The 22,507-nt window shown below is 34.1% G+C and overlaps 2 long non-coding RNA genes across 2 annotated transcripts; one reads left to right on the top strand and one right to left on the bottom strand.

Moving 5' to 3' along the window:
* Positions 1-1,297: 1,297 nt before the first annotated feature.
* On the bottom strand, positions 1,298-2,171 carry LOC127708873 (uncharacterized). Its single transcript, XR_007985414.1, has 2 exons — positions 2,108-2,171; positions 1,298-1,756 (listed from the first exon to the last, which is right to left on the bottom strand). It is a non-coding gene; the product is annotated as an uncharacterized LOC127708873 (long non-coding RNA).
* Positions 2,172-17,747: 15,576 nt separating this feature from the next.
* LOC127708874 (uncharacterized) lies at positions 17,748-22,074 on the top strand. The gene is made up of 3 exons (XR_007985415.1): positions 17,748-17,888; positions 21,040-21,241; positions 21,957-22,074. It is a non-coding gene; the product is annotated as an uncharacterized LOC127708874 (long non-coding RNA).
* The last annotated feature ends 433 nt before the right edge of the window (positions 22,075-22,507 follow it).

Raw genomic sequence — 22,507 nt, 5'->3', positions numbered from 1 at the left:
CAAACATTTTGGAAGGAGGGAACAAAATTGATATTTTGTTAAGGCCAAGCCATTAAAGTGTGTATATAATTTATTTGAACCATTTACGCCGGAGAAGCGAACCTGCAAGTAAGATTGTAATAGATGAATTGGACAGATATTCGAGTCAGCATGTCTCTGAGTTATCAGGGTAACAGAATTATGCTTTTGATCGGTTTTTGAACTACATATGTAATTCGGTGCGACCATTACTCTTAGAAAAAGTGACATCTTCACATTTCAAGGCATGCCCGCATTCGTTAGTACGACTGTTTATAGCTATCTCGCTTATCCGTAACATAGCAAAGTACGCAAGAGAAAAAGCAGAAGAAAACAGGATAGTTTCATACTGAGAATTACAAACGCTGCGTAGACTGAGAATTAAACGTTTTAACAAATTTAGCGATATCGGCGTTCGAACATCTCGTTTTTGTGGATTTTTTTCTGCGCATACTTTCAATTATTTTGCAAATAATGAATGATTTCGTGTTATCTGTTACATTAAGAATTTTGTGTGTGTGGGCCAATCCGGAAATGTAAGTAGAAACAGTAGACGCAGACAACCCTTTCTATGACAGGTATGCTATAAATTGAGCGATTTCGTCGATAGGTGCCGGCCAGTTATAAATAATTATAAATAATGCGAAACTTTTTAAAACATTCTACTGCTGTTTTATAAGTTTTCCAGGAGTCAGAAGCCATTGACCATTTAAGTAAAAGGTCTGCTTCGTCTTTTAAACTTTCCAGAGGTGGGTCGGAATCACATGTGGGCTTGGACCAGGTTGTGAAGTCATTGGATCTGAAATTCCCCTTGAACTGTCAAGTATGTTTTGCTCGTTCCGTCGTGGACTTTCTTGAGGTGTCTCTTCCTGGATCCTGAATGGCACGAATGGGGACTCCTGATCATTTGCGTCTGCCACGATGTTGATCACCGGTCCATAAGCCACTGACAAATTAGAAGCTGTCACTGTTCTAGAAACTGGTACATTGTCTACAGTTCTTTGCTTGTTCTGTGATCTACGCACATCAATGTCTGATGAAGATGGAAGTGCTGCTCCTCGTATTGATGGCACAGGATCAAGTGGTATCTGTTTGCCTTTTTTAAGTTTCTTGGCTGGACCTGGCTGATGTAAAACCTTTCTTGGAGCATACTTGCGAACCTCTGACAATGAGAAATCATGTCATGACATGACATGACATGTCAAAAAGCGTGTGAAAACGCGCGACGTAGATGCAGACTTTTTCACACTATATAAATTTGTTAATATAAAAAACAATATTCTACTGTAAACTTTTATTGTTTTCAACAGTGGTCTGTTTTGCTGCTTTTAAAGCAACACCACTAGGCACATATTCTAAACAATTGCCAGTTTGGTTACATTTACTTGATAACAAGGCACACAATATATATCATTGTCAAGTTCTTATCAGAATTCAGTGTACACTTCTTTATAATTGAAAATGCTCTCTCACAGTCAGGATTGATATTTGGTTGAACTATATGTATATATAATAGCTTTATTAAGCTTTGAAAGAGTGTCATAACGTTTTTTTTTTGCCATCTAAAATGTCATCTTTTATCTCTGCCATTGCTCCCAACAAAATATATATGTTGCTATTGCCTGGTCAAAACTGGGAAGTTCATCAGAAGACAGCTGGTACTATGAGAACTGATCCAACAGTTCCGTGATATTTCCAACCCCTATGGCATGTGGAAATCTGTTGGCCAGATTTGAAACTGAAACTGAAAAATATTTTATAGTTTGATTACCATTCAACATTATATGCTTCATCAAATAGCTACATTGTAGTTCTCCTCTCACATGTATTGTTATGATTGCAACTTAGGGTGCACATTATGCGTTACTCATCCGTCGCTCATTTAAACTCGAAAACCAAAATATAATTTATAAATCTTGAAATTATCTTGGTACGTACGTATATATACACATCGTTTTCGCTTAGCAATCGACTCTTTAGACGACAGTAGTCCTGAAAGCGACCTCTCACTCTGTGGACACTTCCCCTAAGTGAATTTGAAAGAAAGAAAATCTTTCAAAATCGTAAATACTAATCACAAACTACTTACCTTAAGGGCTTTTGCTGTTCGTCCATAAGAAAAATAATCAATGGCGTCCAAACAATTGTTTCGAAATTTTCGGTATTTATCCTCAAGTAATGAAAAAAACCCGTGAATCGCGATATCACTAACGACCAAAAAATCAAAACAAAGAAAAAGCGTGTAATTGCGTGTAAAGTGGTGAAAAGCGTGTACACGCCATGTGACAAAATCCTCGCGTGTAAGCCGTTGAAAAAGCGTGTATTACACGCGATTATCATGTCACTTGGCAACTATGTCTTGGAGCATTACGAGGCCTCTACTGCGGTTTCATATCTAAATAATAGGATGTGAAATGCGGATGTTGTAGATTTTTTTTACGATTGTTTTTTGAAACTTTCACTTATCTTCAAGAGCGGCTAGTTCGATGTGAGCAACAGTACCCATCAGCGTGTGTGAAAACAGAACCTATGTCAATTAAGAGCCGGAAGTGAAAATAGAACCATATGTTACACATGCGTTATAGCCTACTAATAGACATATATATCTACCCAAAAGATAATGTGAACTGTCACGATACAGGACTTATTATCAAATTAAGTAGCTGATATAAACACACTTTCTACACAATTATCAATGGACATCATTAAACTGCTGAACTGATAATAAAAAAATGCACGAATTAAATGGCAACATTTAAATATCTTGCTCTGTTAAAGACACATAAATTTATGTTCTGTTTGGCACTGATGAATGAGAGTCTGGATGGGGTTTACAGAAAAGAGAATAATGGTAAAAAAAAGGTGCAGAATAAATAAAGAATAGAGAAAAATTGGCAAAAATGATAATAAAAAAAATAGAGAAGAGTATGGTGAACAATTATAAAGAATAAAGAATAATGGGCATGCAAAATAAATAATAAATATAGAGAAATGATCTAAAAAAAAGTTAAAGAATTAAGATATAAAGGAACCCCCATCCAGACCCTCATGAATATTTGGTTCCAGTTCTATCGTAATTATTGACAAACGCTTGTTGACCTTAATTTTGAAGATACAATTGTACCAAAAAAAAAAAGAAATTATTGAAAGCTTAGGTATTGGGTTGATGAACGCTTCACTGTACCAGTAAAGTAAAAAAAAATGTGTATTTATTTTATATCTGGGACTAATTGAAACATTTATCTATTAGTCCCAGTTTTATACATATTAAATTAGTCTTATTCAAAATTAGAATGTAATATGTGTTTTTTTCAAAGATATCAGACAGAACGATCATGACACAATGTCTATAATTACTACATTTATGAGTATTTCTAAAATATTAAAATACGATTACTATTACACAAGCATTTTCTCCCCCGTGAAAATTACTTTGATTTAAATAACTTAAGTTCATTGACCAGAAAGTGAAACTATTTATGAGTAAAACAGAGGTTGGAATTTAAAGAGAAAGATTTATTTGACGTAGTTTATTTATGTACGCATGTAAATGATTAAAAATCTTTAAATGACAAAAAAAATTAATATGATTATCTACTAAATGTCTACATTATTGAAGCGTCAAAACGAAAGCGATTTTTTTCTTCGTTCTGTTTAGTGGACGACTATTTGATTTTCGGGGGAGGGGTGGGGGGAGGAAATCCGCTAAAAAAATATGCATGCGTAGCCATGAACAGATGTAAATAAATAGCCAATCCACAAAAACCCAGAATATCAAATGCCCGTCCCCTTAAGTAAAATAAGGATGAAGCCATGTAAGAGGGTATGGATGGGGGATCCTTAATTTCTGTCTTCTTTAAATTTTTAGGGCATTTTTCGTTATCTGTAAGAATAACGCTTAAATAATTTTACAATTAAAATTTTCTGTAATTGGAGGATTTCTTTATTCTGTACATCGTTCATTTCTCTAATCAGTAAAGTATTACACAATTCTTTTATTTTCCAGTTATTCTCTATTCTTTATATTTTCTGCTCATTTTTCTCTATTCATTATACGTGTTATATTTTTTTGCCATATTTCTCTATGAATACCCCATCCAGACCCTCATGTTATTGTAACGTAAATCTCTGTAATTTATTGTTATACTTACACTGTATTTTTCCCCTCTGAATTTTTAAAATCTTCTTTCCCTTCGAAAAAGACTGAACAACGATACACCTATGTCTATATATATATATAAGGTGTAATTATGAACCAAGTCAGTATATGGAATATATATAACGTGTTAATCCAGAACCAAACATGCAAATTTAGAACCAACGCATTGTTAATCCAGAACCAAGTCTGTATATGGTATATATATAACGTGTCAATCCAGAACCAAATATGTAAATCCAGAACCAACACCTTGTCAATCCAAAACCAAGTCTGTATATGGTATAAATATAAGGTGTCAATCCAGAACCAAGTTTGTTTATGGTAAAAATATAACGTGTCAATCCAGAACCAAACATGTAAATCCAGAACCAACACCTTGTCAATCCAGAACCAAGTCTGTATATGGTATAAATATAACGTGTCAATCCAGAACCAAACATGTAAATCTAGAACCAACACCATGTTATATCAGAACCAAATGATTTAATCTGTTTATGGTATAGATATAACGTAAACATCCAGAACCAAACATGTAAATCTATAACCAAGTCTGTATATGGTATCTATATAACATGTGAATCCAGAACCAAACATGTAAATCTAGAACCAACGCCTTGTCAATCCAGAATCAAGTCTGTATATGGTATATATATAACGTGTTAATTCAGAACCAAACATGTAAATCTAGAACCAACACCTTGTCAATCCATAACCAAGTCGTATATATGGTATAAATATAACGTGTCAATCCAGAACCAAACATGTAAATCTAGAACCAACACCTTGTCAATCCAGAACCAAGTCTGTATATGGTATAAATATAACGTTTTAATTCAGAACCAAACATGTAAATCCAGAACCAAACAAGTAAATCTAGAACCAACACCTTGTCAATCCAGAACCAAGTCTGTATATGGTATAAATATAACGTGTTAATTCAGAACCAAACATGTAAATCTAGAACCCACACCTTGTCAATCCAGAACCAAGTCTGTATATGGTATAAATATAACGTGTTAATTCAGAACCAAACATGTAAATCTAGAACCAACACCTTGTCAATCCAGAACCAAGTCTGTATATGGTATATATATAACGTGTTAATTCAGAACCACACATGTAAATCTAGAACCCACACCTTGTCAATCCAGAACCAAGTCTGTATATGGTATAAATATAACGTGTTAATCCAGAACCAAACATGTAAATCTAGAACCAACGCCTTGTCAATCCAGAACCAAGTCTGTATATGGTATAGATATGACGTGTTAATTCAGAACCAAACATGTAAATCTAGAACCAACACCTTGTCAATCCAGAACCAAGTCTGTATATGGTATAGATATGACGTGTTAATTCAGAACCAAACATGTAAATCTAGAACCAACACCTTGTCAATCCAGAACCAAGTCTGTATATGGTATAGATATGACGTGTTAATTCAGAACCAAACATGTAAATCCAGAACCAAACAAGTAAATCTAGAACCAACACCTTGTCAATCCAGAACCAAACATGTAAATCTAGAACCAACGCCTTGTCAATCCAGAATCAAGTCTGTACATGGTATAAATACAACGTGTTAATCCAGAACCAAACATGTAAATCTAGAACCAACACCTTGTCAATCCATAACCAAGTCTATATATGGTATAAATATAACGTGTCAATCCAGAACCAAACATGTAAATCTAGAACCAAACATGTAAATCTAGAACCAACACCTTGTCAATCCAGAACCAAGTCTGTATATGGTATATATATAACGTGTCAATCCAGAACCAAACATGTAAATCAAGAACCAACACCTTGTCAATCCATAACCAAGTCTGTATATGGTATAAATATAACGTATCAATCCAGAACCAAACATGTAAATCTAGAACCAACACCTTGTCAATCCATAACCAAGTCTGTATATGGTATAAATATAACGTGTCAATCCAAAACCAAACATGTAAATCTAGAACCAACACACCTTGTCAATCCAGAACCAAGTCTGTATATGGTATAAATATAACGTGTCAATCCAGAACCAAACATGTAAATCTAGAACCAACACCTTGTCAATCCAGAACCAAGTCTGTATATGGTATAAATATAACGTGTCAATCCAGAACCAAACATGTAAATCTAGAACCAACACCTTGTCAATCCAGAACCAAGTCTGTATATGGTATAAATATAACGTGTTAATCCAGAACCAAACATGTAAATCTAAAACCAACACCTTGTCAATCCAGAACCAAGTCTGTATATGGTATAAATATAACGTGTTAATTCAGAACCAAACAAGTAAATCTAGAACCCACACCTTGTCAATCCAGAACCAAGTCTGTATATGGTATAAATATAACGTGTTAATTCAGAACCAAACATGTAAATCTAGAACCAACACCTTGTCAATCCAGAACCAAGTCTGTATATGGTATATATATAACGTGTTAATTCAGAACCAAACATGTAAATCTAGAACCCACACCTTGTCAATCCAGAACCAAGTCTGTATATGGTATAAATATAACGTGTTAATCCAGAACCAAACATGTAAATCTAGAACCAACGCCTTGTCAATCCAGAACCAAGTCTGTATATGGTATAGATATGACGTGTTAATTCAGAACCAAACATGTAAATCTAGAACCAACACCTTGTCAATCCAGAACCAAGTCTGTATATGGTATAGATATGACGTGTTAATTCAGAACCAAACATGTAAATCTAGAACCAACACCTTGTCAATCCAGAACCAAGTCTGTATATGGTATAGATATGACGTGTTAATTCAGAACCAAACATGTAAATCCAGAACCAAACAAGTAAATCTAGAACCAACACCTTGTCAATCCAGAACCAAACATGTAAATCTAGAACCAACGCCTTGTCAATCCAGAATCAAGTCTGTACATGGTATAAATACAACGTGTTAATCCAGAACCAAACATGTAAATTTAGAACCAACACCTTGTCAATCCATAACCAAGTCTGTATATGGTATAAATATAACGTGTCAATCCAGAACCAAACATGTAAATCTAGAACCAAACATGTAAATCTAGAACCAACACCTTGTCAATCCAGAACCAAGTCTGTATATGGTATATATATAACGTGTCAATCCAGAACCAAACATGTAAATCAAGAACCAACACCTTGTCAATCCATAACCAAGTCTGTATATGGTATAAATATAACGTATCAATCCAGAACCAAACATGTAAATCTAGAACCAACACCTTGTCAATCCATAACCAAGTCTGTATATGGTATAAATATAACGTGTCAATCCAAAACCAAACATGTAAATCTAGAACCAACACACCTTGTCAATCCAGAACCAAGTCTGTATATGGTATAAATATAACGTGTCAATCCAGAACCAAACATGTAAATCTAGAACCAACACCTTGTCAATCCAGAACCAAGTCTGTATATGGTATAAATATAACGTGTCAATCCAGAACCAAACATGTAAATCTAGAACCAACACCTTGTCAATCCAGAACCAAGTCTGTATATGGTATAAATATAACGTGTTAATCCAGAACCAAACATGTAAATCTAAAACCAACACCTTGTCAATCCAGAACCAAGTCTGTATATGGTATAAATATAACGTGTTAATTCAGAACCAAACAAGTAAATCTAGAACCCACACCTTGTCAATCCAGAACCAAGTCTGTATATGGTATAAATATAACGTGTTAATTCAGAACCAAACATGTAAATCTAGAACCAACACCTTGTCAATCCAGAACCAAGTCTGTATATGGTATATATATAACGTGTTAATTCAGAACCAAACATGTAAATCTAGAACCCACACCTTGTCAATCCAGAACCAAGTCTGTATATGGTATAAATATAACGTGTTAATCCAGAACCAAACATGTAAATCTAGAATCAACGCCTTGTCAATCCAGAACCAAGTCTGTATATGGTATAGATATGACGTGTTAATTCAGAACCAAACATGTAAATCTAGAACCAACACCTTGTCAATCCAGAACCAAGTCTGTATATGGTATAGATATGACGTGTTAATTCAGAACCAAACATGTAAATCTAGAACCAACACCTTGTCAATCCAGAACCAAGTCTGTATATGGTATAGATATGACGTGTTAATTCAGAACCAAACATGTAAATCCAGAACCAAACAAGTAAATCTAGAACCAACACCTTGTCAATCCAGAGCCAAACATGTAAATCTAGAACCAACGCCTTGTCAATCCAGAATCAAGTCTGTACATGGTATAAATACAACGTGTTAATCCAGAACCAAACATGTAAATTTAGAACCAACACCTTGTCAATCCATAACCAAGTCTGTATATGGTATAAATATAACGTGTCAATCCAGAACCAAACATGTAAATCTAGAACCAAACATGTAAATCTAGAACCAACACCTTGTCAATCCAGAACCAAGTCTGTATATGGTATATATATAACGTGTCAATCCAGAACCAAACATGTAAATCAAGAACCAACACCTTGTCAATCCATAACCAAGTCTGTATATGGTATAAATATAACGTGTCAATCCAGAACCAAACATGTAAATCTAGAACCAACACCTTGTCAATCCATAACCAAGTCTGTATATGGTAACGTGTTAATCCAGAACCAAACATGTAAATCTAAAACCAACACCTTGTCAATCCAGAACCAAGTCTGTACATAAAATAAATATAACGTGTCAATCTAGAACCAAACATGTAAATCTAGAACCAACACCTTGTCAATCTATAACCAAGTCTGTATATGGTATAAATATAACGTGTTAATCCAGAACCAAACATGTAAATCTAGAACCCACACCTTGTCAATCCAGAACCAAGTCTGTATATGGTATAAATATAACGTGTTAATCCAGAACCAAACATGTAAATCCAGAACCAACACCTTTTCAATCCAGAACCAAACATGTAAATCTAGAACCAACGCCTTGTCAATCCAGAACCAAGTCTGTATATGGTATATATATAACGTGTCAATCCAGAACCAAACATGTAAATCTAGAACCAACACCTTGTCAATCTATAATCAAGTCTGTACATGGTATAAATATAACGTGTTAATCCAGAACCAAACATGTAAATCTAGAACCAACACCTTGTCAATCTATAACCAAGTCTGTACATGGTATAAATATAACGTGTTAATCCAGAACCAAACATGTAAATCTAGAACCAACACCTTGTCAATCTATAACCAAGTCTGTACATGGTATAAATATAACGTGTTAATCCAGAACCAAACATGTAAATCTAGAACCAACACCTTGTCAATCCATAACCAAGTCTGTATATGGTATAAATATAACGTGTCAATCCAGAACCAAACATGTAAATCTAGAACCAACACCTTGTCAATCCAGAACCAAGTCTGTATATGGTATATATATAACGTGTTAATTCAGAACCAAACATGTAAATCTAGAACCAACACCTTGTCAATCCAGAACCAAGTCTATATATGGTATAAATATAACGTGTTAATTCAGAACCAAACATGTAAATCCAGAACCAAACAAGTAAATCTAGAACCAACACCTTGTCAATCCAGAACCAAGTCTGTACATGGTATAAATATAACGTGTTAATCCAGAACCAAACATGTAAATCCAGAACCAACACCTTGTCAATCCAGAACCAAGTCTGTATTTGGTATAAATATAACGTGTCAATCCAGAACCAAACATGTAAATCTAGAACCAACACCTTGTCAATCCAGAACCAAGTCTGTACATGGTATAAATATAACGTGTCAATCCAGAACCAAATATGTAAATCCAGAACCAAACATGTAAATCTGGAACCAAACATGTAAATCTAGAACCAACACCTTGTCAATCCAGCATCAAATCTGTATATGGTATATATATAACGTGTTAATTCAGAACCAAACATGTAAATCTAGAACCAACACCTTGTCAATCCAGAACCAAGTCTGTATATGGTATAAATATAACGTGTTAATCCAGAACCAAACATGTAAATCTAGAACCAACACCTTGTCAATCCAGAACCAAGTCTGTATATGGTATAAATATAACGTGTTAATCCAGAACCAAACATGTAAATCTAGAACCAACACTTTTTCAATCAAGAACCAAGTCTGTATATGGTATATATATAACGTGTTAATCCAGAACCAAACATGTAAATCCAGAACCAACATGTAAATCTAGAACCAACACCTTGTCAATCTATAACCAAGTCTGTACATGGTATAAATATAACGTGTTAATCCAGAACCAAACATGTAAATCTAGAACCAACACCTTGTCAATCTATAACCAAGTCTGTACATGGTATAAATATAACGTGTTAATCCAGAACCAAACATGTAAATCTAGAACCAACACCTAGTCAATCCATAACCAAGTCTGTATATGGTATAAATATAACGTGTCAATCCAGAACCAAACATGTAAATCTAGAACCAACACCTTGTCAATCCAGAACCAAGTCTGTATATGGTATATATATAACGTGTTAATCCAGAACCAAACATGTAAATCTGGAACCAAACATGTAAATCTAGAACCAACACCTTGTCAATCCAGAATCAAATCTGTATATGGTATATATATAACGTGTTAATTCAGAACCAAACATGTAAATCTAGAACCAACACCTTGTCAATCCAGAACCAAGTCTGTATATGGTATAAATATAACGTGTTAATCCAGAACCAAACATGTAAATCTAGAACCAACACCTTGTCAATCCAGAACCAAGTCTGTATATGGTATAAATATAACGTGTTAATCCAGAACCAAACATGTAAATCTAGAACCAACACTTTTTCAATCAAGAACCAAGTCTGTATATGGTATATATATAACGTGTTAATCCAGAACCAAACATGTAAATCCAGAACCAAACATGTAAATCTAGAACCAACACCTTGTCAATCTATAACCAAGTCTGTACATGGTATAAATATAACGTGTTAATCCAGAACCAAACATGTAAATCTAGAACCAACACCTTGTCAATCCAGAACCAAGTCTGTATATGGTATATATATAACGTGTTAATTCAGAACCAAACATGTAAATCTAGAACCAACACACCTTGTCAATCCAGAACCAAGTCTGTATATGGTATAAATATAACGTGTCAATCCAGAACCAAACATGTAAATCTAGAACCAACACCTTGTCAATCCAGAACCAAGTCTGTATATGGTATAAATATAACGTGTCAATCCAGAACCAAACATGTAAATCTAGAACCAACACCTTGTCAATCCAGAACCAAGTCTGTATATGGTATAAATATAACGTGTTAATCCAGAACCAAACATGTAAATCTAAAACCAACACCTTGTCAATCCAGAACCAAGTCTGTATATGGTATAAATATAACGTGTTAATTCAGAACCAAACAAGTAAATCTAGAACCCACACCTTGTCAATCCAGAACCAAGTCTGTATATGGTATAAATATAACGTGTTAATTCAGAACCAAACATGTAAATCTAGAACCAACACCTTGTCAATCCAGAACCAAGTCTGTATATGGTATATATATAACGTGTTAATTCAGAACCAAACATGTAAATCTAGAACCCACACCTTGTCAATCCAGAACCAAGTCTGTATATGGTATAAATATAACGTGTTAATCCAGAACCAAACATGTAAATCTAGAACCAACGCCTTGTCAATCCAGAACCAAGTCTGTATATGGTATAGATATGACGTGTTAATTCAGAACCAAACATGTAAATCTAGAACCAACACCTTGTCAATCCAGAACCAAGTCTGTATATGGTATAGATATGACGTGTTAATTCAGAACCAAACATGTAAATCTAGAACCAACACCTTGTCAATCCAGAACCAAGTCTGTATATGGTATAGATATGACGTGTTAATTCAGAACCAAACATGTAAATCCAGAACCAAACAAGTAAATCTAGAACCAACACCTTGTCAATCCAGAACCAAACATGTAAATCTAGAACCAACGCCTTGTCAATCCAGAATCAAGTCTGTACATGGTATAAATACAACGTGTTAATCCAGAACCAAACATGTAAATTTAGAACCAACACCTTGTCAATCCATAACCAAGTCTGTATATGGTATAAATATAACGTGTCAATCCAGAACCAAACATGTAAATCTAGAACCAAACATGTAAATCTAGAACCAACACCTTGTCAATCCAGAACCAAGTCTGTATATGGTATATATATAACGTGTCAATCCAGAACCAAACATGTAAATCAAGAACCAACACCTTGTCAATCCATAACCAAGTCTGTATATGGTATAAATATAACGTATCAATCCAGAACCAAACATGTAAATCTAGAACCAACACCTTGTCAATCCATAACCAAGTCTGTATATGGTATAAATATAACGTGTCAATCCAAAACCAAACATGTAAATCTAGAACCAACACACCTTGTCAATCCAGAACCAAGTCTGTATATGGTATAAATATAACGTGTCAATCCAGAACCAAACATGTAAATCTAGAACCAACACCTTGTCAATCCAGAACCAAGTCTGTATATGGTATAAATATAACGTGTCAATCCAGAACCAAACATGTAAATCTAGAACCAACACCTTGTCAATCCAGAACCAAGTCTGTATATGGTATAAATATAACGTGTTAATCCAGAACCAAACATGTAAATCTAAAACCAACACCTTGTCAATCCAGAACCAAGTCTGTATATGGTATAAATATAACGTGTTAATTCAGAACCAAACAAGTAAATCTAGAACCCACACCTTGTCAATCCAGAACCAAGTCTGTATATGGTATAAATATAACGTGTTAATTCAGAACCAAACATGTAAATCTAGAACCAACACCTTGTCAATCCAGAACCAAGTCTGTATATGGTATATATATAACGTGTTAATTCAGAACCAAACATGTAAATCTAGAACCCACACCTTGTCAATCCAGAACCAAGTCTGTATATGGTATAAATATAACGTGTTAATCCAGAACCAAACATGTAAATCTAGAATCAACGCCTTGTCAATCCAGAACCAAGTCTGTATATGGTATAGATATGACGTGTTAATTCAGAACCAAACATGTAAATCTAGAACCAACACCTTGTCAATCCAGAACCAAGTCTGTATATGGTATAGATATGACGTGTTAATTCAGAACCAAACATGTAAATCTAGAACCAACACCTTGTCAATCCAGAACCAAGTCTGTATATGGTATAGATATGACGTGTTAATTCAGAACCAAACATGTAAATCCAGAACCAAACAAGTAAATCTAGAACCAACACCTTGTCAATCCAGAGCCAAACATGTAAATCTAGAACCAACGCCTTGTCAATCCAGAATCAAGTCTGTACATGGTATAAATACAACGTGTTAATCCAGAACCAAACATGTAAATTTAGAACCAACACCTTGTCAATCCATAACCAAGTCTGTATATGGTATAAATATAACGTGTCAATCCAGAACCAAACATGTAAATCTAGAACCAAACATGTAAATCTAGAACCAACACCTTGTCAATCCAGAACCAAGTCTGTATATGGTATATATATAACGTGTCAATCCAGAACCAAACATGTAAATCAAGAACCAACACCTTGTCAATCCATAACCAAGTCTGTATATGGTATAAATATAACGTGTCAATCCAGAACCAAACATGTAAATCTAGAACCAACACCTTGTCAATCCATAACCAAGTCTGTATATGGTAACGTGTTAATCCAGAACCAAACATGTAAATCTAAAACCAACACCTTGTCAATCCAGAACCAAGTCTGTACATAAAATAAATATAACGTGTCAATCTAGAACCAAACATGTAAATCTAGAACCAACACCTTGTCAATCTATAACCAAGTCTGTATATGGTATAAATATAACGTGTTAATCCAGAACCAAACATGTAAATCTAGAACCCACACCTTGTCAATCCAGAACCAAGTCTGTATATGGTATAAATATAACGTGTTAATCCAGAACCAAACATGTAAATCCAGAACCAACACCTTTTCAATCCAGAACCAAACATGTAAATCTAGAACCAACGCCTTGTCAATCCAGAACCAAGTCTGTATATGGTATATATATAACGTGTCAATCCAGAACCAAACATGTAAATCTAGAACCAACACCTTGTCAATCTATAATCAAGTCTGTACATGGTATAAATATAACGTGTTAATCCAGAACCAAACATGTAAATCTAGAACCAACACCTTGTCAATCTATAACCAAGTCTGTACATGGTATAAATATAACGTGTTAATCCAGAACCAAACATGTAAATCTAGAACCAACACCTTGTCAATCTATAACCAAGTCTGTACATGGTATAAATATAACGTGTTAATCCAGAACCAAACATGTAAATCTAGAACCAACACCTTGTCAATCCATAACCAAGTCTGTATATGGTATAAATATAACGTGTCAATCCAGAACCAAACATGTAAATCTAGAACCAACACCTTGTCAATCCAGAACCAAGTCTGTATATGGTATATATATAACGTGTTAATTCAGAACCAAACATGTAAATCTAGAACCAACACCTTGTCAATCCAGAACCAAGTCTATATATGGTATAAATATAACGTGTTAATTCAGAACCAAACATGTAAATCCAGAACCAAACAAGTAAATCTAGAACCAACACCTTGTCAATCCAGAACCAAGTCTGTACATGGTATAAATATAACGTGTTAATCCAGAACCAAACATGTAAATCCAGAACCAACACCTTGTCAATCCAGAACCAAGTCTGTATTTGGTATAAATATAACGTGTCAATCCAGAACCAAACATGTAAATCTAGAACCAACACCTTGTCAATCCAGAACCAAGTCTGTACATGGTATAAATATAACGTGTCAATCCAGAACCAAATATGTAAATCCAGAACCAAACATGTAAATCTGGAACCAAACATGTAAATCTAGAACCAACACCTTGTCAATCCAGCATCAAATCTGTATATGGTATATATATAACGTGTTAATTCAGAACCAAACATGTAAATCTAGAACCAACACCTTGTCAATCCAGAACCAAGTCTGTATATGGTATAAATATAACGTGTTAATCCAGAACCAAACATGTAAATCTAGAACCAACACCTTGTCAATCCAGAACCAAGTCTGTATATGGTATAAATATAACGTGTTAATCCAGAACCAAACATGTAAATCTAGAACCAACACTTTTTCAATCAAGAACCAAGTCTGTATATGGTATATATATAACGTGTTAATCCAGAACCAAACATGTAAATCCAGAACCAACATGTAAATCTAGAACCAACACCTTGTCAATCTATAACCAAGTCTGTACATGGTATAAATATAACGTGTTAATCCAGAACCAAACATGTAAATCTAGAACCAACACCTTGTCAATCTATAACCAAGTCTGTACATGGTATAAATATAACGTGTTAATCCAGAACCAAACATGTAAATCTAGAACCAACACCTAGTCAATCCATAACCAAGTCTGTATATGGTATAAATATAACGTGTCAATCCAGAACCAAACATGTAAATCTAGAACCAACACCTTGTCAATCCAGAACCAAGTCTGTATATGGTATATATATAACGTGTTAATCCAGAACCAAACATGTAAATCTGGAACCAAACATGTAAATCTAGAACCAACACCTTGTCAATCCAGAATCAAATCTGTATATGGTATATATATAACGTGTTAATTCAGAACCAAACATGTAAATCTAGAACCAACACCTTGTCAATCCAGAACCAAGTCTGTATATGGTATAAATATAACGTGTTAATCCAGAACCAAACATGTAAATCTAGAACCAACACCTTGTCAATCCAGAACCAAGTCTGTATATGGTATAAATATAACGTGTTAATCCAGAACCAAACATGTAAATCTAGAACCAACACTTTTTCAATCAAGAACCAAGTCTGTATATGGTATATATATAACGTGTTAATCCAGAACCAAACATGTAAATCCAGAACCAAACATGTAAATCTAGAACCAACACCTTGTCAATCTATAACCAAGTCTGTACATGGTATAAATATAACGTGTTAATCCAGAACCAAACATGTAAATCTAGAACCAACACCTTGTCAATCCAGAACCAAGTCTGTATATGGTATATATATAACGTGTTAATTCAGAACCAAACATGTAAATCTAGAACCAACACCTTGTCAATCCAGAACCAAGTCTATATATGGTATAAATATAACGTGTTAATTCAGAACCAAACATGTAAATCCAGAACCAAACAAGTAAATCTAGAACCAACACCTTGTCAATCCAGAACCAAGTCTGTACATGGTATAAATATAACGTGTCAATCCAGAACCAAATATGTAAATCCAGAACCAAACATGTAAATCTGGAACCAAACATGTAAATCTAGAACCAACACCTTGTCAATCCAGAATCAAATCTGTATATGGTATATATAACGTGTTAATTCAGAACCAAACATGTAAATCTAGAACCAACACCTTGTCAATCCAGAACCAAGTCTGTATATGGTATAAATATAACGTGTTAATCCAGAACCAAACATGTAAATCTAGAACCAACACCTTGTCAATCCAGAACCAAGTCTGTATATGGTATAAATATAACGTGTTAATCCAGAACCAAACATGTAAATCTAGAACCAACACTTTTTCAATCAAGAACCAAGTCTGTATATGGTATATATATAACGTGTTAATCCAGAACCAAACATGTAAATCCAGAACCAACATGTAAATCTAGAACCAACACCTTGTCAATCTATAACCAAGTCTGTACATGGTATAAATATAACGTGTTAATCCAGAACCAAACATGTAAATCTAGAACCAACACCTTGTCAATCCAGAACCAAGTCTGTACATGGTTTAAATATAACGTGTCAATCCAGAACCAAACATGTAAATCTAGAACCAACACCTTGTCAATCCAGAACCAAGTCTGTACATGGTATAAATATAACGTGTCAATCCAGGACGAAAAGCATAGACATTCCGCATCTTAATGATATAACAGAGATTATTCCATCAGAGAAAACATGCGTCCAATGCAGAGACAAGCTTACCAGAGTTGTTTTGGTGAATAGACATGGTAAAGCAGTATTGAAAAACAAAGTCATACATGGTAATTGGTTTATTTTAGTTTTTTTATGAGAAAAAAATGTTTTAGGTTAAGAACAGTGTTATTTTAAAAGCACAACATTCTTGCACTATTTCAACTAACTTCTGGATCCATTTCGTTCAGTTAAATTCCTATGTCATGCCCGTTGATAAACTATCCGTTTTTTAAGTTTTACAATTTAAGTGGATGTAATTATAAAACTTCCGAATCGGTTCAATCCAAAATTTTATTGTTATTTAAACTTCGAAGTTTGTGACATTTACATACAAATCAAACTCGGCATAAAACTTAAATAAAAGTTTACACACTACAGTTGGCTGCTGCATAGGTTTAATTAATGTATCTAGTTCATGTAGATTGAATAAACTATTACCAGTACTTGCTAACTGCCTTCAGGAAAATTCACTGGATCTATTATACATTTCAGATATTTCAGTTTACAATAAAGTGTGCTCTAAATGCGGAATGGAGTATAGGTATCAAGAATGGAGTGACGGTCTTCACAATTACGATGATTCAACATTCATTGGGTTTGATGCTTGTCATCTAATTAGAGCTGGCTTACAGGTATAGCTAAAGATCTGTTCAAACGCATAAACATTGTCAACCGGTTTTGAGAGAATACCGCGTGACATATGTTTTAGCCAATACACCTGATTGCATTTTACACACTAAAAACAAATTGTTGTAATTAACGTTTTCCACAAAACAGGAAAAAATCACCCCACATCACATATAATGCCAAACATATCATGAATCACAATAAATAGAAATCTAAATATACATTATGATTTTTTTTCTTCGAAAAAACAACATTCCTGATGACTTAATATTTTATTGAATTTGTGCACTGTGCATGCATGCAATGAAACATTAGCGGATGTTTCGTTGTGTTAAATAAAACTTTTATTCACTGTTTTGTAGCGACAAAACGCATTTTTATGAACCCTTAATAGTATATTTACCAATTCCGTAATTGCTCCTGTATTCTGAAATTTATTTGTATGATCGAATATTTTGAGAATTTTACCTTTTCAAAAATATAATTCTAAATTTTGTTTTCAAGTAAAGAACTAACTTTTATTTTATTTTTTTATTACCTCAAGTCAGCCCCTGTTAAAAGTTTAAGTTCCTAGAATGATAAGGTTAAAGCGAATGAAACATTTATCTATATTGAAATGTTTTAATTACATGCAAGTTTAAATGCAATGGCAAAATGTAAAGTGGCAAGTGTTGTAGAGCAATCTTCTATTTAAGAGTTAAAGTCTCTTCTAAATTCATCAAATGACAATAACTTGCGGTATGCGTTAAAAAATAATTATTGGAGGATACGGTCAGTCACATGAGTAATAGTATTGATGAAAGCCTGACACATATAGGACGATAATTTGTGAAGGCGTGACAAATAAATCTCATAGTATCCAATCAGCTTTCATATCATAAAGGACAGAAACTTCAAACGTTCGGTAATTATTAAATACTAGTACACATTCTGTTTCGACCTAAATATGATTCATAATTATTGTAGTTTTTTAAGCTATAATTCAGCTTTTAAAAATATACGTGATTGAATTTAAGAAAATCTAGAAATAGTTTGATAATTTAAGTAATACTAAGAATATGTTAATTATTGCACTTGATGTGCAACATAACATTGAACATGACATCAAATGCTCATTTTTCCCATTTAGGTACTGACGCTTTAACGTCAGAAAATCCGAAATTGAAATCAATTTATATCCAACACAAGTCGGCTGTGTTTTTTATCGTCATCTTTTGTTTTGATATACACTACGAGCAGTTAGCAGGGATTCCTGTTTTTATACGACCGCAAAAATTAAAAATTTTTTGGTCGTATATTGGTATGACGTTGGCGTCGTCGTCGTCGTCGTCCGAAGACACATTGGTTTTCGCACTCTAACTTTAGTTTAAGTGAATGGATCTCCATGAAATTACCATAAGGTTCAATACCACAAAAGGAAGGTTGGGATTGATTTTGGGGGTTATGGTACCAACAGTTAAGGAATTAGGGGCCAAAAAGGGGCCAAAAATAAGCATTTTTGTAACTTCCAGACATAACTTGTGTGTTAGTGTATGGATCTCTCTGACATTGTACCACAAGGTTCCATATCACAAAGGGAATGCTGGAATTGATTTTGGGGGTAATTGCCACCAAATTTTAGGAATTAGGGGCCAAAAAGGGGCAAAAAACAAGCATTTTTCTAGTTTCATGACAATAACTTGTGTGTAAATGTATGGATCTCTCTGACATTGTTGTGCAAGGTTCCATATATCAAAGGGAATTCTGGGATTGATTTTGGGGGTAATTGCCCAAAACGTAAAGGAATAAGGGGCCAAAAAGGGGCCAAAAATAGCATTTTTCTAGTTTCCAGACAATTACTTGTGTTCAAGTGTATGGATCTCTCTGAAATTGTACTGCAAGGTACCACACCACAAAGGGAAGGCTGGGATTGATTTTGGGGGTAATTGCCCTAAACGTTTAGGAATTTGGGGCCAAAAAGGGGCCTAAAAACAAGCCTTTTTCTAGTTTCGAGACAATAATTTGTGTTCAAGTGTATGGATCTCTCTGAAATTGTACTGCAAGGTACCATACCACAAAGGGAAGTCTGGGATTGAGTTTGGGGGTGATGAATCATAAGGGGGTTCAAAAAATTTAGGGGAGGGATTTTTTTTTTCTTTAAAATTTTCCATTTTATAAATGGGTTATTTCTGATTTATATATAAAAGCAAATAATAATGATATGGTTTGAATAGGTAAATTAAAAAATTTTAAGTTCTTAGACCACATTCATTCTGTGTCAGAAACCTATGCTGTGTCAAATATTTAATCACAATCCAAATTCAGTACTGTATCAAGCTTGAATGTTGTGTCCATACTTGCCCCAACTGTTCAGGGTTCGACCTCTGCGGTCGTATCAAGCTGCGCCCAGCGGAGCATTTTATTAATCTTTATAAAAATAAGAAGATGTGGTATGATAGCCAAGGAGAAAACTTTCCACCAGGGACCAAAATGATATAAAAGTAAGCAATTATAGGTCACCATACGACCTTCGTCAATGAACAAAACCAATACCGCATAGAAAGCTATCAAATGCCCCGAAATGAATTGTAAAATAATTCAAACGAGAAAACTAACGGCCTGATTTATGTACAAAAGAATTTACGAAAAACAAATATGATATACAGCAACCAACGACAACCACTGATTTACAGGTTCCAGACTTGGGACAGGCAAATACAGAATGTGGCAGTGTTAAACATGTTTGCGGGCACCCAACCCAATTATTTATATATAAAACATCCAAAGAATTTTTTACACTCCAAAATAGTTTATTTCATTTCTTTCATATGCTTTTTCACAAATGATAATGATTTCTTTGATAGTAGTAAGGGAACTAGTTAAAAGAATTAAAAGATTGGTGGTAGAACACCTACTAGAGACCGAGATGAAACAATATTTAATGTAATTTAAGTAACCAATTTAAATAGGGACCTTCAAATGATCAGAGGAGGCCTTAAGCTGAAACGTGGTTATGATATGATTGTTTACTATTTGAATCACTGTGGAGCACATGGACCTGGATGTAGAAGAATTTATTAAGTCGACTTATTTTGCAGTTTTCTATTAAGATGATGGATCACGAAACAGAAAGTTTGATTGAAATATTTAATAAGGAAATGTTTACTCTTCTTATAGAATCATGTGGCAATTAGTAGAACGATAAACATGCTGGCAGATACACTAGACGAAAATCTGAGGCTTCATGACCTAACGAATGCTTATTTGATGTTTGAAGCACTAACTGAGCATTCATATTCTTTCTACTGCTATCTGTGTGGCTTCTATCCGACAACGATTGTGATGGACGGTATACGAAAGACTTGTTTTCGACATGCCGGTTGGTATAAGTATTAGTTATCCATATATATATATGATATAATTGTGTTCACACAAATTTTAAAAAGTCCCCTGATTTAGTCTAGGTCGGCTTTCACGTTTTTGTGATTATCGTTTTAAAGCATGCGGTTCGAAGAATAAATCCTTCACTTTATACAATTTGTCACACTTGATCCATTCTAGACAACCTTCTAGACAACCTTTTGCCTTACAGTTACGCAAATTTGATTGACTTCCTTTATTCTGTGTCACGTATATTCTTCTAACTTTGATATAACAAACCAAAGAAGGATATAATTACAAATCACTGCATATTACTAACATGCTATACGTCCTTAATTAATATCATTACACACAATATTTCCTAAATGAAAATAACTATAAGATCTCCAACAATGTTCTCGAGATACAACATGAATTGGAGTAAAAGCTTTATATTTATTTATTTACACCATGCAGAAGAAATAGGTAGTAAAATAATAAAACAAAAGTATGTTTTTGGTTTCCCACCTTCATATTAAAATGTTGTTTAAATTCACTTGCAATGACATTTAAGGAACAAGTGAGTTGACAGAATAGTTATACACCAATACTCCAGTCGCAGATATTTTAATCATTCCCTTGAATATGTCTTTGCTTAATTTTTGAGGCTTAGCTTCTCAGACTTGCAGTAGAAATAATTCAACGATTTGATTGCATTGTCATGTCTGGTACAGTTTCAGATATGGTTGCACCGGCAGATTTTACAGAATTACCCGAAACAGTTGATATGGATTCATTTTGGAAGAAAGTGGAACAAGAGTTGATAAGTCCTGGAGTCAGACATGGTAAACATTTTCCCTTGTTAATCGCATGTATATTGATGAGGCAACTTAGTAAACGAGTGCAAATATGTCCCCAAAAAAAATCGAAATATAAAGGAATGCTGCCTCATTGCATTAAACCTGTCACTAATATGATAAAACCAAATTGTGTATTAGATTTTTGTTGATGAAACACATTATTGAAATAAATATAAAAATAAGAAGATGTGGTATGGTAGCCAATGAGACAACTCTCCACCAAAAAGCAAATGACGTAGAAGGTTAGCAACTATATATAGGTCACCGTATGGCCTTCAACGATGAGTAAAACCCATACCGCAATGCATGCTATAAAAGGCTCTGAAATGACAAATGTAAAATAATTCAAACGAGAAAACTAAAGGCCTGATTTATGAACAAAACAATAAACAAAAAAACAAATATGATATACAGCAACAAACGAC

Source organism: Mytilus californianus, unplaced genomic scaffold (genome assembly GCF_021869535.1).
Source record: "Mytilus californianus isolate M0D057914Y unplaced genomic scaffold, xbMytCali1.0.p SCAF_7, whole genome shotgun sequence".
Classification (NCBI taxonomy): domain Eukaryota; kingdom Metazoa; phylum Mollusca; class Bivalvia; order Mytilida; family Mytilidae; genus Mytilus; species Mytilus californianus.
Note: the sequence above shows the minus strand (reverse complement) of the source record. Positions and strands in the feature narration are given on the sequence as shown.